At 32.5% G+C, this 17610-nt stretch overlaps 1 protein-coding gene across 5 annotated transcripts in view; it reads left to right on the top strand.

The window, feature by feature from the left end:
• EMCN (endomucin) overlaps nt 1–17610 on the top strand; it is a 166017-nt gene that overhangs the window by 44558 nt on the left and 103849 nt on the right. The gene's annotated exons all lie outside the window — the stretch shown is intronic.

Below are 17610 nucleotides of genomic sequence, written 5' to 3'. Positions count from 1 at the left end.
AGTTGTGAATTACTTCTAGTAGTTTTTTAGTTGATTCTGTAAGTTTCTCTAAGTATACCATCAAATCATCTGCAAAAAGTGACAATTTATTTTCCTCATTTCCTACTCTTAATTTCTTTAATCTCTTTTTCTTTTCTTCTTGCCAAAGCTAATATTTCTAAAACAATATTGAATGGTAATGGTGATAGTGGGTAACCTTTTTTCACCCCTGATCTTGTTGGAAATGGTTCTAGTTTGTCCCAGTTACATATGATGCTTACTGATGGTTTTAAATAGATGCTACTGATCATTTTAAGAAAAAGTTAATTTATTCCTATACTCGCTAGTGTTTTTTAATAAGAATGGGTGTTAGCTTTTGTCAGACACTTTTTCTGCATCCATTGAGATAATCATATGATTTTTGTTAGTTTGGTTATTGATATAGTTAATGATGCTAATAGTTTTCTTCATATTGAACCAGTCCTGCATTCCTGGTATAAATCATGATGTATTATCCTGAGGATGACTTTCTATAATCTCTTTGCTAATATTTTATTTAAGAGTTTTGCATCAATTGTTCATTAGGGAAATTGATTTATATTTTTCTTACTCTATTTTTACCCTACATTTTTTAGTTATCAGCACCATAACTGCATCATAAAAGGAATTTGGTAGGGCTCCTTCTTTCCTATTTTTTCAAATAGTTTTTATAGTATTGGAATTAATTGTTCTTTAAATGTTTGGTAGAATTCACAGGTAAGTCCATCTAGCCCTGGAGATTTTCTCTTAGGGAGTTGATTAATATCTTGTTCTATTTCTTTTTCTAAAATGGGACTATTTAAGTAATTTATTCCTTCTTTTGTTAATGTGAACAATCTATATTTTTATAAGTATTCCTCCATTTAACTTAAATTATGAGATTTATTGATATATCGTTGAGAAAAGTAACTCCTAATTAATCCTAATTTCCTCTTCATTGGTATAAAATTCTCCCTTTTCATTTTTAATTCTAACAATTTGTTTTTTTTTTCTTTCCTTTTTCTAATCAAATAAATTAAAAGTTTATCTATTTTGTTAATTTATTCATAAAACCAATTCTTACTTTGGTTAATTCAATAATTTTCTTACTTTACATTTTATTCTCCCCTTTTACTTTCAGAATTTCAGATATGGTGTTTAATTGAGAGTTTTTAATTCATTCTTTTTCTAGCTTTTTTATTTGCAAGCCCAATTCATTGATCTTGTCTTTCTCTATTTTATGCAAATTAGCACTAGAAATATAAAAGCTACCCTAAGAACTGCTTTGGCTGCATCCCATAAATTTTGGTATGTTTTCTCATTATTGTCATACTCTTGGATGAAATTGTTGATTGTATCTATGGTTTATTGTTTCACCCACTCATTCTTTAGGATTAAATTGTTTTGTTTCCAATTGATTTTTGGTCTATTTTCCCCTGGCCTTTTATTGAATGCAATTTTTTTTTGGCATCATGTTCTGTTAAAATGCATTTACTATTTCTGTCTTTCTACATTTGATTTTGAGGTTTTTAATGCCTGATACATGGTCAATTTTTGTGTAGTTACCATGTACTGCCGAGAAAAAAAATACATTTCTTTCTATCTTCATTCAATTTTCTCTAAAGGTCATCATATCTCGCTTTTCTAGAATTATATTAACTCCTTAACCTCTTTCTTATTTATTTTATGGTTTGATTTTTCTAGTTCTGAGAGAACAAAGTTGAGATCCCCCCTAGTAGAGTTTTGCTATCTAATTTTTCTTGCAGCTTTCTTAACTTTTCCTCTAGGAATCTGGATGCTATACCACTTGGTGCATATATGTTTAGTATTGATATTATTTCATTATCCATAGTATCTTTTAGTAAGGTGTAGTTTTCTTCCTTGTCCCTTTTAATTAGATCTATTTTTGCTTTTGCTTGATCTGAGATCAAGATTGCTACCCTTCTTTTTTTACTTCAGCTGAAGCATAATAGATTCTGCTCTAGCCTTTTATCTTTACTCTGAATTTATCATTCTACTTTAAATGTGTAGGATTCTGGCTTTTAATCCAGTCTGCTATCCCATTCCATTTTATGGGGAAGTTCATCATCACATTCATATTCACAGTTAAAATTATTACTCTGTATTTCCTGCCATCTTGTTTTCCCCCAGTCATACTTTTCTTTTTCCTTTCCCTTCTCCCCAGTATTTTGCTTCTGACCACCCCCTCCCTAATCAGCCTTCTCCTTTTATAGCCCCTTTTCCTTTCTTATACCTTTCCCCTTTTACTTCTGTTCTTTCTTCTAGTAGCCTGCCCCCTTCATTTCCCATTTCTCCTCCTATTTCTCTATAGGGTGAGAGAAACTTCTTTGTGAAGCTAAATGTGTCTCATATTCTCTCTTTGAGCCAAATCTGATGAGAGTGAGATTCACATAATGTTCATCCCTTCCCTTCTTTCCCTCCATTGTAATAGGTTTTTTTTTTTTTTGCCTCTTCATAAGACATAATTTACCCCATTTTAAGTCCACCTTCCTCTTCTTCCAGTAAAATCATTTTTCCTCATCTAGTTTCTTTTTTACATCATCACAACAAAATCAAATTATACCTGAACCTTCTATGGGTATAACAGAGATACACATCTCAAGAAATAAACATATCGTTTTTCTATATAGGGAACTTTTAAAAGAAAGGTTTTTTTTTTCCTTTTCTTTTGATCTTTTTATGCTTCTCTTGAGTTCTGCATTTGGAGATCAAATTTTCTATTGAACTCTGGTCTTTTCATCAGAAATAAATGAAATTCACTTGTTTCATTGAATGTCCATTTTTTCCCCTGAAAGATAATGCTCAATTTTTCTGGATAGTTGATTCTAGGCTGCAATCTAAGTTTCTTTACCTCTGAGCATATCACATTTCATGCCCTCCAATCCTTTAAAGTGGGAAGTTGCTAACTCCTAGGTAATCCTGATTGTTGCTCCTCGATTTTTGAATTGTTTCCTTCTCGCTGATTGCAATATTTTTTCCTTGATTTGATAACTTTGAAATTTAAGTATGATTCCTTGGAGTTTTTGTTTATAAGTGTCTTTCAAGAGGGGATTAATGAATTCTTTCAGTGGCTATTTTACCCTATGGTTCTAGAACATCAGAAATGATAATTTCCTGAAAGTTGAAGTCTAGGTTATTTTTTTCATGGTTTTCAGGAAGTCCAATAATTCTTAGGTTGTCTCTTCTAGATCTATTTTCTAGGTCAGTTGTTTTTCCAATGAGGTATTTTACATTTTCTTCTTTTTTTCACTTTTTTTGGTTTTGTTTGACTGATTCTTGAAGTTTCATTGAGTCATTCACTTCCATGTGTTCAATTCTAACTTTTAGTGAATTGTTTTCTTTAGTTAGCTTTTTTATCTCTTTTTGCATTTGGCCAATTAAACTTTTAAATGAGGTGTTTTGTTCCTTGCATTTTTTTTCCATTTCATAAATTGTTTTTCAACAAATTGGTTTATTTTTCATATCTATTTTGTAAGGAATTATATGCTTTTTCCATTTCATCAAATCTATTTTGTAAGGAATTATGTTTTTTCCATTTCATCAAATATATTTTTAAGGTGTTTTCTTCAGATAAGTTCTGTTTTTCTCTTCCAAACCTTCTTGCCACGTTTTTGTTTCCTTTCCTCATTTTTCTTCTAACTCTCTTTTAAGATCCTTTTTTGAATTCTTCCAAGAAAGTCTTGTGAAATTGGGACCAACTCATAACACCCTTTGCGGTTTCATCTGGAGATGATTTGCCTTTAGGATCCTCAGGATTTGAGGTCTGTTCTTCTCTTTCTTCATAAAAGCTGTTTATGGTCAGAAGGTTTTTTTGCTCATTTTTTAAAAGGTTGAGTTCTGATCTTAAGACAAAGGGGCAATAGCACATAGGTTGCACTGGGGCTAGTGCTCCCAACTGACTTCAAGTGTTAAGTAGGTGTGGCCAGGTTCTGTGTTTTTCTGGGATTCAGAGGCTCACTATTTTCTTTTTGTATTTGTTTTTGGTGTCTCAAAGCTAATCTGCTGTTCCACTGACTAGTATCTAGGAAAGAGGAGCCTAAGAGCCTCTCAGTAGATTTCCTGATGTGGGGTGCCACAAAACCCTGGCTCCATGCCCTGGGCTCCTTATCCTGCAACTGTACTTGGCAGCCTCTCTCCCTGACCAATTGATACAGACCTTTTCTGAGTTCTTCCAAAGTAGATTCTTCTGAAAATTTGTTAAACTCCAAATATTTGTGTGTTCTGTCACTCCAAAATCAGTTCAGAGTCATGAACTGGTGTTGATCTGAGGGAAACTAGGAAGAGCTCAGATAAAGACATGTCTATTCTCTGCCATCTTGGCTCTGCCCTCCCAAACCTTTAGCTTCTTAAAGAAATTATTCTTTTGTGAGCTTTTCTATTGTCTTGTTAGTACACAATCAATATTAAACACACACACACACACACACACACACACACACACACACACAAACCCACTGCCCTTGCTTTATCCTAGAAGCATTAAATAATTCACTGGAATAGTCAAATTATTTTCCAGACTTTTTTTTTTCCCTCATATTTACAAATTAAGTGTACTGCTCAGTTCTGTTTTCTTTAGAAAAAAAAAGATATTTTGAGATGCCTTTTGAAAATGAAATGTCTCTTTTGCTGAAGACTGATCTTTTTTCCTTGATAATTATGCTTAGCTTTTTATATATATTATTTTGGGTATGCATACCAGTTTCTCTTGCTTTGAGGAGTATTATGTTATGTTTTCTTCTTCAATTTTCCATATGTGCAGAAGAGTCCTGGAATATTCAGATTCACTAATCTCCATAGCCAAAAGGCTTATCTCTTAGCTACTTGTAAGAAGATTTCAGGATCATAGATATAGAGAAAGATATTTCTTTAGTGGCTATCTAGCCCAAACTCTTCATTCTATTAAGAGTAGGAAGGTTATGATTTGTCCAGAGTGATATAGGTAAGTATAATAGGTGGAATTTGAATCCATGAGAATATGAACTAGTAGTGATTTGTCTCTGGTTTTCTGCCCTTTGTAGCTTCTTGCAAAAGAAGACTACTATCTTTGTAGCTCTTTTTCTTGTGGATCACAGAAGTCACTTTCCACTCTATTCTTGAGTTTCTTCCTATTTACTCAAAAGCTGTGAAGTCCCTCTGTCTGGAGGGTTGGCAAAATCAACCATTGACCATTGGCTAAAATTGACTATTACTCAACTCACTAAGGCTGGAATGTATAATTTTGAATTTGCTTGCCTCATTGTTTTTCTTTTTTTTTTTTAAGGAAGTAGTCCATGTGATTGATTTTTTAAAAATTTTAATTTTTTATTAAAGCTTTTTATTTTTCAAAACAGTGGAAATTTCTTCAACGTCATCTTTGCAAAACCCTGTATTCCAATTTTCCCCTCTTCCCCCATGCCTTCCCCTAAGGTAGAAATACATATTGAATCCAATATATGTAAGTATATTTATACAACTATCATGTTTCACAAGAAAAAAAAGAGAAGTAAAATAAAATGCAAGCAAACAACAAAAAAGAGTGAAAATGCTATGTTGTGAACCACATTCAGTTCCCTCTGTCCTCTCTCTGGGTATAGATGGCTCTCTTCATCACTGAACAATTGGAACTGGTTTGAATCATCTCATTGTTGAAGAACTCCATGCTCTTCTTGATCTTTTGTAAGATCAGACTTGATCATCATATAATCTTATTATTGCCATGTATAATGATCTCCTGGTTCTGCTCATTTCACTTAGCATCGGTTCATGCTTCATTGTTTTTCAAAAGAGTAACTGATTTAGTCAATCAACAGATATTTCATGGCTTATTCAAAGATCAAAGTACTTCAGTCCTAAATTCTTTAATTTTATTAAATCTTTATTTATTTCTTCTTAGTTTACACCATGGATAGACTAATTCACTAAAGAAGTCTTATTCTTCTTTCCCTGTTTCCATTAATTGGAACGCTGGTAGGAACTCTTCTCCTTACAAAAATGTTTGCTAGTATTCAAGTACTTTTATCTTAATGAAGAAGGATTTGATTTTTACCAAAGACTTTTTCCTCTTGCATATATTGAAATATGTTTATTATTACTGTTGTCATTATTGACATGAATAAATATGAATAATTTGTTAAGTAGTTTCTTATTATTAATGGCTCCTTTTTCCTTTCTGAGCTTTTTCTTCATTCTGTAGAAAGAGAGATGGAAAAATACCAAAGGATCTATTTGAACAGAATAGTTGTGATTTCAAAATAGTATCTAGTGGCTAGTGTCTGTTCTTCCCAATCAACCTGGAAACATTTTTCAAAGACTATAGTCAACAACAAAAATATAACAATGATGCTCCTGAGTTTAAAAACTACCTAGAGACTATTTACAATCATTTTCACCTTGTCTGAAGTGACTAGTAAAGGAAAATAATTTAAGATGGCAAAGAGAATATATGATACTTTTTTCCAGCAGTAATTTTTGTTCCAAATTCAGTGACTTTCTACTCAGAATTTTTATTCTCAATTCTTATTATTGATTCAATAAAATGATGTCACTTTAGGCCATTTCAAAAAATGTCTTTAAGATGTGATGAAAGATGGAACAAAAAGAAAAAATGCTTATGATTTTTAATTGAAATGATTAGCACTACCCTCTATTTTTTCCTCATCAAAAGTCACTGAGGTTAGACTTTTTCTCTCCTGCCATTAGTGAGTAAGGCAATCACATGTCCTTCCCGTGCCATCTGTACACATTCTAAGTTTTGAAGTTCGAACAGGTCTTGGGAGGAACAGGCCAACTGGGACAATTTAGGGAGTGTACAAACTAATAGGTTCAGTTCTTCTATGATACGGTAAATTTGACATTTTACAAACTCAAGATATATGACAGTGCAGATTATTTCATTTTGGGAAGAGTTGGCAATAAGCATTCATTTGTCCAGTGACAAGCTCCAATCAAAATTGTGGAAGTGGGGTTTGTTTTGTTTGTTTTAGATCTCCATACTCCCACATGCCTAAGGATTTTTGCTTTTATAGGATAGGGTTCCTCACTGTAGAGACTTACTTGGACTTACTTTTTCTAAGCAACCCTGTGAATCAAATTATTTTCCAATTTTCTTTTTATACTCTTGATCACTGCTGGATAATATGAAAATTTTATCCATGAGAAAGGATTATTGGATATAAATTGCTAATGTATTTGCTATGGCAAGCAGGCAAAGGAAACGTGTTTCTATCTTTATATTGATCTCCATTTCTACAATTCTTTTTTTATAGCTTTTTATTGACAGAACATATGCACGGGTAATTTTTGCAACATTGTCCCTTACAATCGCTTCTGTTCCAACTTTTCCCTTCTCTCCCTCTACCTCCTCCCCTAGATGGCAGGCAGTCTCATACATGGTAAATATGTTGAAGTATATCTTAGATAAAATATATGTGTGCAGAGCCATACAGTTCTCTTGTTGCACAAGAAAAATTGGGTTCAGAAGGTAAAAATATCCTGGGAAGAAAAACAAAAATGCAAGTAGTCCGCATTCATTTCCCAGTGTTCCTTCTCTGGGTGTAGCTAATTCTGTCCATCATTGATCAATTGGAACTAAATTGGACCTTCTCTTGGTTGAAGATATCCACTTCCATCAGAATACATCCTCATACAGTATTGTTGTTGAAGTATATAATGATCTCCTGGTTCTGCTCATTTCACTTAGCATCAGTTCATGTAAGTCTCTCCAAGCCTCTCTGTATTCATCCTGCTGGTCATTTCTTATAGTACAATAATATTCCATAACATTCATATGCCATAGTTTACCCAACCATTCTCCAATTGATGGCCATCCATTCAAATTCCAGTTTCTAGCAACTATAGAAAGGGCTGCCACAAACATTTTGGCATATACAGGTCCCTTTCCCTTCTTTAGTATCTCTTTGGGATGTAAGCCCAGTAGTAACACTGCTATAATATATATAACATATATAATATATAGTAACACTACCCTTTGATAAGGGTATATAGCGTATGATAACTTTTTGAGCATAATTCCAAATTGCTCTCCAGAATGGTTGGATTCATTCACAACCCACCAACAATGCAACAGTGTCCCAGTTTTCCCATATCCCCTCCAACATTCATCACAATCTTTTCCTGTCATCTTAGCCAATCTGACAGGTGTGTAGTTGTATCTCAGAATTGTCTTAATTTGCATTTCTCTGATCAATAGTGATTTGGAACACTTTCATAGAAGAAATAGTTTTAATTTCATCATCTGAAAATTGTCTGTTCATATCCTTTGACCATTTATCAGTTGGAGAATGGCTTGATTTCTTATAAAGTAGTGTCAATTCTCTATATATTTTGGAAATGAGGCCTTTATCAATACCTTTAACTGTAAAAATGTTTTCCCAGTTTACTGTTTCCCTTATAATCTTGTTTGCTTTAGTTTTGTTTGTACAAAAGCTTTTTAATTTGATATAATCAAAAATTTTTATTTTGTGATTAATAATGATCTATAGTTCTTCTTTGGTCATAAATTCCTTCCTCCTCCACAAGTCTGAGAGGTTAACTATTCTATGTTCCTATAATCTCAATTTTTATACCTAAATGATGAACCTATTTTGGTTTTATTTTGCTGTATGATGTTAAGTATGGGTCCATGCCTAGTTTCCAGTTATCCTAGCAGTTTTTAATCAAATACTAAATTCTTATCCCAAAAGTTGGGATCTTAGGGTTTCTCAAATACTAGTTATTGACTATTTTGTCCTGTGAACCTAACCTATTCCACTGATCAACTAGTCTATATATTAGCCAATACCAAATAGTTTTGGTGACTTCTGCTTTATAATATAGTTTTAGATCAGGTACTGCTAGGCCACCTTCATTTGATTTTTTTTTTATTAGTTCCCTTGAAATTCTTGACTTTTTGTTCTTCCAGATGAATTTTGTTGCTGTTTTTTCTAGGTCATTAAAATAGTTTCTTGGGAGTCTGATTGGTATAGCACTAAATAAATAGATTAGTTTAGGGAATATTGCCATCTTTATTATATTTGCTCAGCCTTTCCAAGAGCACTTAATATTTTTCCAATTGTTTAGATCTGACTTTATTTGCGTGGAAAGTGTTTTGTGGTTTTGCTTATATAATCCCTGACTTTCCTTTGGCAGATTGATTCCCAAATATTTTATACTATTGACAGTTATTTTGAATGGATTTTCTCTTTGTATCTCTTACTGTTGGATTTTGTTGGTGATGTCTAAAAATACTGAGGATTTATGTGGATTTATTTTGTATCCTGCAACTTTGCTAAAGTTGTGGATTATTTCTAATAGCTTTTTAGTAGATCCTTTGGGGTATTCTAAGTATACTATCATATCATCTGCAAAGAGTGATAGTTTGCTTTCCTCATTACTTACTCTAATTCTTTTAATTTCTTTTTCATCTCTTATTGCTGAAGCTAGCATTTCTAATACAATATTGAATAGTAACGGTGACAGTGGGCAACCTTGTTTCACTCCTGATCTTATTGGGAATGGTACCAGTTTATCCCCATTATATATGATGCTTACTGATGGTTGTAAATAGATGCCCCTGACTATTTTAAAGAAAAGTCCATTTATTCCTCTGCTCTCAAGTATTTTTATTAGGAAAGGATGTTGGCTTTTATCAAATGCTTTTTATTCATCTATTGAGATGATCATATTTTCTGGTTAATTTGGTTATTGATATAGTCAATTATGCCAATAGTTTTCCTAATATTGAACCAGCCCTGCATTCCTGGTACAAATCCTACTTGATCATGATATATTATCCTGGGAATGATTTTCTGTAATCTTTTTTGCTAATGTTTTATTTAAGATTTTTGCATCAATATTCATTAGGGAGATTGGTCTATAATTTTCTTTCTCTATTTCCAACCTACCTGGTTTAAGTATCAGTACCATATCTGTGTCATAAAAGGAATTTGCTAGGACTCCTTCATTAGGAGTTTTTCAAATAGTTTATATAGCATTGGAGTAAATTGTTCTTTAAATGTTTGGTAGAATTTACATGTAAATACATCTGGTCCTGGAGATTTTTCCTTAGGAAGTTGATTAATAGCTTGTTCTATTTCTTTTTCTAAACTGGTACTGTTTAACCAATTTATTTCCTCTGTTAATCTGTGCAAGCTATATTTTTGAAGATATTCTTCCATTTCATTTATTGAATTTATTGGCATAAATTTGGGCAAAGTAACTCCTAATTGTTGTTCTAATTTCCTCTTCATTAATGGCGAGTTCTTCCTTTTCATTTTTAAAACTAACAATTTGATTTTCCTCTTTCCTTTTTTTAATCAAATTTACTGAGTTTATCTATTTTGTTTTTTCATAAAACCAACTCTTACTTTTATTTATTCAATAGTTTTTTTTTTACTTTCAATTTTATTAATCTCTCCTTTTATTTTTAGAATTTCAAGTTTAATGTTTGACTGGGTGTTTTTAATTTGTTCCTTTTGTAGCTTTTTTAATTGCAAGCTCAATTCATTGATCTTCTCTTTCTCTATTTTATGCAAGTAGGCCTCTAGAAATATAATTTTCCCCTTATTAACGCTTTGGCTACATCCCACACATTTTGGTGTGCTGTATCATTATTGTCATTTTCTTGGGTGAAATTATTAATTATGTCTATGATTTGCTGTTTCACCCAATCATTCTTTAGGATGAGATTATTTAGTTTCCAATTATTTTTGGTCTATTTTCTCCTGGCTTTTTATTGAATGTAATTTTCATTGCATTGTGAGCTGAAAAGGATGCATTTACTATTTCTGTCTTTCTGCATTTGAATTTGAGGCTTTCATATCCTAATAGATGGTCAATTTTTGTATAGGTTCCATGAACTGCTGAGAAGAAAGTGTACTCCTTTCTGTCTCCATTTAGTTTTCTCCAGAGATCCATCATATCTAATTTTTCTAGTATTCTATTTACCTCTTTGAGTTCTTTCTTATTTATTTTGTGGTTTGATTTATCTGATTCTGAGAGTGCAAGGTTGAGATCTTCCACTATTATAGTTTTGCTGTCTATTTCTTTTTGCAGCTCTCTTAATTTCTCTTTTAAGAATTTAGATGCTACACCACTTGGTGCATATATGTTTAATATTGATATTGCTTCATTATCTATGCTACCCTTCAGCAAGATATAGTGCCCTTCCTTATCTCTTTTAATTAGATCAATTTTTGCTTTTGCTTGATCTGAGATGAGGATGGCTACCCTGCTTTTTTGACTTCACCTGAAGCATAGTAGATTCTGCTCCAACCTTTCACCTTTACTCTGTATGTATCATCTCCCTGCTTCAAGTGTGTTTCCTGTAAACAACATATTGTAGGATTCTGGCTTTTAATCCAGTCTGCTATCTGCTTTAACTTTATGGGGGAGTTTACCTCATTCACATTTATGGTTAGAATTACTAATTCTGTATTTCTTGCCATCTTGTTAACCCCTGCTTATGCTTTTTTCCTTTCCTTCTCCCCCTCCCCAGTATTAAACTTTTGAGCACCATGCCTCTCACAGCCCTCCCTTTTTAGGATCCCTCCCCCCACCTTAAAGTTCCTCCCCTTTTCTTACTTCCTTTCCTCACAATTTCTGTATTCCCTTCCACTTAGTTTACTCCTTCCCTTTTCACTTTTCCTCTCCCCCTTTTCAATGAGGTGGGAGACGTTTCTCTGTAAACCGAATATGTCTAATATTTTTCTCTTTAAGCCAATTCTGATGAGAGTAAGATACACACTATGTTCATCTCCCTCCCTTCTTTCCCTCAGATATAATAGGTTTCCTTTTGTATCTTTGTGAGATAGTACCCCCACTTTATCCTTTGTCTGGTACAATTTCCTTTCCACCTTTAGTTTTTTTTTTATATTATAACTCTAAAAGCAAATTATACATGTATTCTTTATGTCTATTCATAACAGAAATACAGCTCCCAAAATTTCTCTTTACCTTTTTATGTTTCTCTTGAGTCCTATATTTGGAGATCAAACTTTTTGTTTAGTTCCAGTTTTTTTTATCAGAAATAGATGAAATTCACCTATTTCATTGAATGTCCATCTTTTTCCCTGGGAAAAAAATACTCATTTTGATCAAGTAAGTTATTCTTGGCTGCATATCAAGTTCCTTAGCCTTTTGGAATATTAGATTCTAAGCCCTTCGATCCTTTAATGTGAATGCTGCCAGATCTTGAGTAATCCTTATTGTAGTTCCTCTATATTTGAATTTTTTTTTCTAGCTGCTTGTAGTATTTTTTCCTTTGCCTAATAGTTCTGGAATTTAGACACAATATTTCTTGGAATTTTGATTTTGGGGTCTCTTTCAGTAAGTGATTGATGAATTCTTTAAATATCTATTTTACTCTCTGTTTCTATAACATCTGGGCAGCTCTCTTTGATGATTTCCTCGAAAATAGTATCTAGGCTATTTTTTTCATCATAATTTTCAGGAAGTCCAATAATTCTTAGATTATCTCTCCTGGATCTATTTACCAAGTCTGTTGTTTGCCAAAAAGATATTTAACAATTTTTTACATTGTTTCATTTTTTTTTTGTTTGTTTTGCTTGACTGATTCCTGGTATTTCCTCAAGCCATTCATTTCCATTTGTTAAATTCTGATTTTTAATGAATTATTTTCTTGATTTACTTTTTTTATTTCTTTTTATAATTGTCCAATTGAGTTTTTAAGTGAGTTGTTTTGTTCTATGGAATTTTTTTTCCATTTCACCAATTTTATTTTTAGACAACTATTTTCTTTTTCCAATTCACTAATTCTGTTTTCCTTGGGATTATTTACCTTTTCCAGTTCACTAATTCTGTTTTTCAGGGATTTGATTTCTTTATCCTCTCTATCTTTAAATGAGTGGGATGACTTATACAGGCCCTCCTGCCAAACTTCCCTTTCCTTTCCCCATTTTTCTTCTAGCTCTCTTGTAAGAGCCTTTTTAAGTTATTCTATGAGAGTCTTATGTGGTAGGGACCAGATAATATCCCCCTTTGGGGATTTATCTGGAGACACTCTATTTTTAGTCTCCTCAGGGTTTGAAGTCTGCTCTCTATCCTTCTAGAACCTATCTATAGTTAGAGTGCGCTTTAATTTTTTGCTCATTTTGACAAAAAAGAATCAAAGAAAACAAACAAACAAAAAATGTGGCCTGCTTTTTGGGCAGTGTGGTGTTACCAAGCTTCCTCTACAGACTGCAGGAGGTAGCAATGAAGCAGCAGTGGAACAGCAATGGCTATACTGCCTGCAAAGCAGCCACTCTCTGAGAGCATGCTGAGTCACTCTGGTGTTGAGTGGGTGTGGTCAGGTCCCAAGAGACTTCGGTGTTTTGGGAAGGAAGTCTTTACTCTCTGTGTTTATAGCTTCTCTGCTGATCTACTGGCTTGCTGCCAGGGCAAAGAAGTTCACACTGACTAAAGTCTCCCTACAAATTTTCCAATACTCTGCCTCTCTCCAGTCTACTCAGCATGAGCTGCCTTCAATGCTCTCACTGCCTGCCTGCAGCCTGCACCTGGTCTAATCATTCCTGCCCACACGCAAAAACAAACCTTTTCTGGTGAATTTTGAGGATCTCTTCTGTTGGTAATGTATTTATGGGTTTTTTCAATCAAGCACTAATTCTGAGGCCATATCATGAAAAAAAAGTATTCTGAGGGCAAGAAAGAGCTTAGATAGATGCATGTGTCCTCTTTGCCATCTTGGCTGGATGTCCTACAATTCTTTAACTTGATTTTATCCACTAAATTATTACCTCTATGGAAATGATGCACAAATCTATATATCCATCCAAGTTCTGACAATTGGATGTCTCATAGGCATGAATAGTCATTCATATCTATAAATGTCTCACATCAAATTCAGTAGGTCCATAATATGACAAATTATCTTCTTTCCCAAATGCATTCTTCTTTCAAACTTCATACTACTGTTGAAGGCACCATCATAATATTTGTATTGCCATGTCTTTCAATTTCTATTTCCATAACATTCCATGTATTTGCATCTTTCTTCACATTTTTCAGTCTCAAGCCTTGAGCCTCATTCAAGCATTAATCCCTTTGCATTTGGAATTTCTCAGTAGTCTACTAATAGGTATTTTTGCTTCATATCTCTCTCCATTCCAATATAGCTTTAAAAACTAGTCCTTTATGTTTTATTTATTTTTCTCATCAAATTCAACTCATTAGTACTTTAGTGTGCTTCACGATATTCTTTTAGGATTGTATCATGCTTTTCCATCCATCTTCTCACCTATCTTTGTTTCCCTTTCTGTATATGTCTTTTCAAAATCTAAGTAAATTATGAATTCTCTGTCTATTCATATCAATCTCTTTAGCTGTATCTCTTATTCATTATCCTTTCTTTGTTCTTTTCCTTTGTTTCAAATAAGTTTTGTTTGCACTTAGTTTTTATATCATACTAATTTCTGGAAATATATTTCTTTCTTCAGCAGGTTGAACTCTCTTTTGGAACAAAAAATATTGATTAAACAAAAACATCTGATGCAATGCTTATATCTAACAATATATACAATATAATGCTGTAGTTGTTACCTTCTGTCAGTAGAGAGCTATGTTGCATTGTCTATTCTACAAGATCATTATTCTTTCTTTAGTTACTCAGAGATTGCCTTCTTAGAGGATTTCCAATTATATTATTTTAGTCTTTTTGTCTATAGTTTTTATGATGCTTCTGATTTTATCTTGTATAAGTTTACATAAATTTTCCCATATTCTCTGAATTCTCCATATTTGTCAGGTTTAACTTTATATATGCTGCTATTTCCACATACCACAGTTTTTTTCATCTATTTCCTAACTGATAGAAATCACTGTTTCCATTTATTTGTTACCACAGATACTATTACTAATGATATTTTGGAACATATTGAACTATATTGGCTTTTATCTCTTTGGATTATTCCCATCCTTTTTACAATAAATTTTTCATCAGATTTTTAAGACTCTAGGCAAATATCACCTTATCAATCCTTGTTGAATGAATTCCATTCCTGGCTAGCAATTTATCATTTTTATATTTTAAATGGTGTTCCAGAAACCCAAATCCTTAGCTGCTAATCAATAAAGAGCAATAATAAAAATTTAAAGAGGACTTTATCCCAGTATATAAGTATTTAATCATGCAATACATTTTAATATAGCCAATAGAATTGTAGTGGTTGGGGGAAATTGATCCTTCTAGATATTCTTATATATTCCTGTAATTATACACAATAATATTTCTGAGATACCACTATGAAAATGTTATTTCCATTCTCAAAAACATGGAATGTTTTCCCATTGCTTACTAAATAAAGTTAACTCTTTAACCCAGCATTCAAGGCCCTTTAGAAATAGATATCTTATCTCCTTATGTATATATATATATATATATATATATATATATATATATATATATATATATATATATATATATATTTCTCTATCTCCCTCCCCTCATTAGATTATAAGCCTTTCAAAGTCAGGAACTGTCTTTCTTTTTTTTCATATTTGTACCACCAATGTTGAGCTTAGTGCCCAGCACATAATAGATATTTAAGAAATATGTATTGACTATTGACTTTTAATTATTCCTCCTCTATTGCTTTGTACAAACTATTTATTTTAGCCAGTATATTTTATTTGGAATCACTGAAATATGCTTTGTACCTTTTTTTCATTTAAGCCAATATCTAGATTCTTCCCTCTACCTAAAATATACTCCCTCTACCATTTTTAGCAATTAAAATCCAATATGTCAGTCAATGCCCATCCCAAAGTATTTCTCTTCCATGAAATCTTTCATGGTCACAGTGATTTCTTACTCCTTTGAACTTCCATGACATTGATTGTCTTATCATCTATATAACATTTAGCACATAATTCTTAGTTTTGTAGTTAAATGTGAAACAAAGTAATTTAGGGGATAATTAAGCTATCTTCTCATGTTTTCAGAGTTGTAATATGAAAAGGATAGATTAAATTTGTTGTAATTAGTTTTCATAGAAAACATAATTATGAGTATTAAGGAGGCAAATTGTAGTTCAATGTAAAAAGGTAGGGAGGAATAACATAATGAGTTCTCCCAAAATTTATTGGATTTCTTTATAAAAGACTCACTTAAAATAGAATGGAAGACCATTTGTTAAAGATGACTTAAAGACGATATTGCACAAGTTCTGATAACTCTAATTAGATCCCAAAGGATGGTGATTGTTTATTAAGCACTATAGATATGTTATAGTGTGAAATATGTAGAAATAGAAATAAGGACTAGATTTGTGATTTCATTGGCATAGGAAATTGTCAGGTGAAGAAACTCTTGCTATCACTGCTGATTTGTACTTTCTCTTTATAAAATGTATCCTTAAAGTAGCACCTACTTTACTAAGAGTTTAATTCATTTACCCAGAGGCATGTAGAGTAGGCATGACTCTAATACAAGCACTCAATTAGTTTAAATTCAAAATTAGGATAAAGTGAAGCACTCCCAAGTTCTTGAACATTTAACAACAGAAGTTTACTTTGCCATAACATAGTAAAAATATGCAACAAATATACAATAGTAGTCTCTCTAGACTCAGCCTTCCTAATTTCTATCCAAGTCTGAAGGGCCTGGCTTTCTTAGAGCTAAGATTTTTAATACTCTTGAATTAGGAAGAAGCTGCAACAGGGAAGCTAGGGCCAAACAAATCCAATGAACAGTTTGCTTTAGACTACCTTCTGTTGACTAGAGATGGGAAAGGAGGTGAAGTTCAGAGAAAGAAGTGGGGCCAATCATATATGCCAATTAGGTCCCAAGGGCATTTTTGTTTTCTTTAGGTATAACCTTCTCATGTTGTGTGTTGGAAGAAAAATGCTTCCTTGGGTAAATAATAATGCCATATACCAGGTTTTTCCAGTTTTGAAGCTATTATTTCACCATAATATTCTCAGTCTAAGGCCACAGTAGTCTTTCAAGGAAAAGCCTTGGACTTTATATTATAACTCTAAAAGCAAATTATACATGTGTTCTTTATGTATATTCATAACAGAAATACAGTTCCCAAACTGTATATATTCATTATATTTGTCATTTCTTATGACAAATTGTCTTATCATCTATATAATCCAGGTGACCTGGATTAGTCAATCTGGGTTCAAGTCCTTGTCCTCTAGTCATTCTATCATCCTATACAAATCAGCTTACCTTAGTTACTTCATCTAGTAGATTACTGATTTAAATAATAATTATTAAATTACTAATCTAGCACATTATTCAATATGTGTAAAATTTGCAACTTACAGGTGGGAAAAGGTTAGGAATGAAAAACCATAGCCATGGCCATTTGTTCATACATGAAGATGAGGATGGCCTAAAAATTTCCTGGGTAACGTATGGGAGAAGTACCATTTACTTAAATTTAACTACTTTGTATATATTTGTATTTATTAACTATATTGATGTTATATTTTTACATGTGCTTTACATTAGAATGTAAGCTTATTTCATTCTGTATAATTGTATCCCAGTAGCTAACATAATAGTCACAACAGAAATACTTGTTGATGGATTGAATTGTTTCTCACTTTTGTTTTTAGCCTCCATATATGTTCTCTTGTTTGCCCATA

The sequence above is a fragment of the Antechinus flavipes genome, chromosome 6 (genome assembly GCF_016432865.1).
Source record: "Antechinus flavipes isolate AdamAnt ecotype Samford, QLD, Australia chromosome 6, AdamAnt_v2, whole genome shotgun sequence".
Classification (NCBI taxonomy): Eukaryota; Metazoa; Chordata; class Mammalia; order Dasyuromorphia; family Dasyuridae; genus Antechinus; species Antechinus flavipes.
This window is presented reverse-complemented; position numbering and strand designations above follow the sequence as displayed.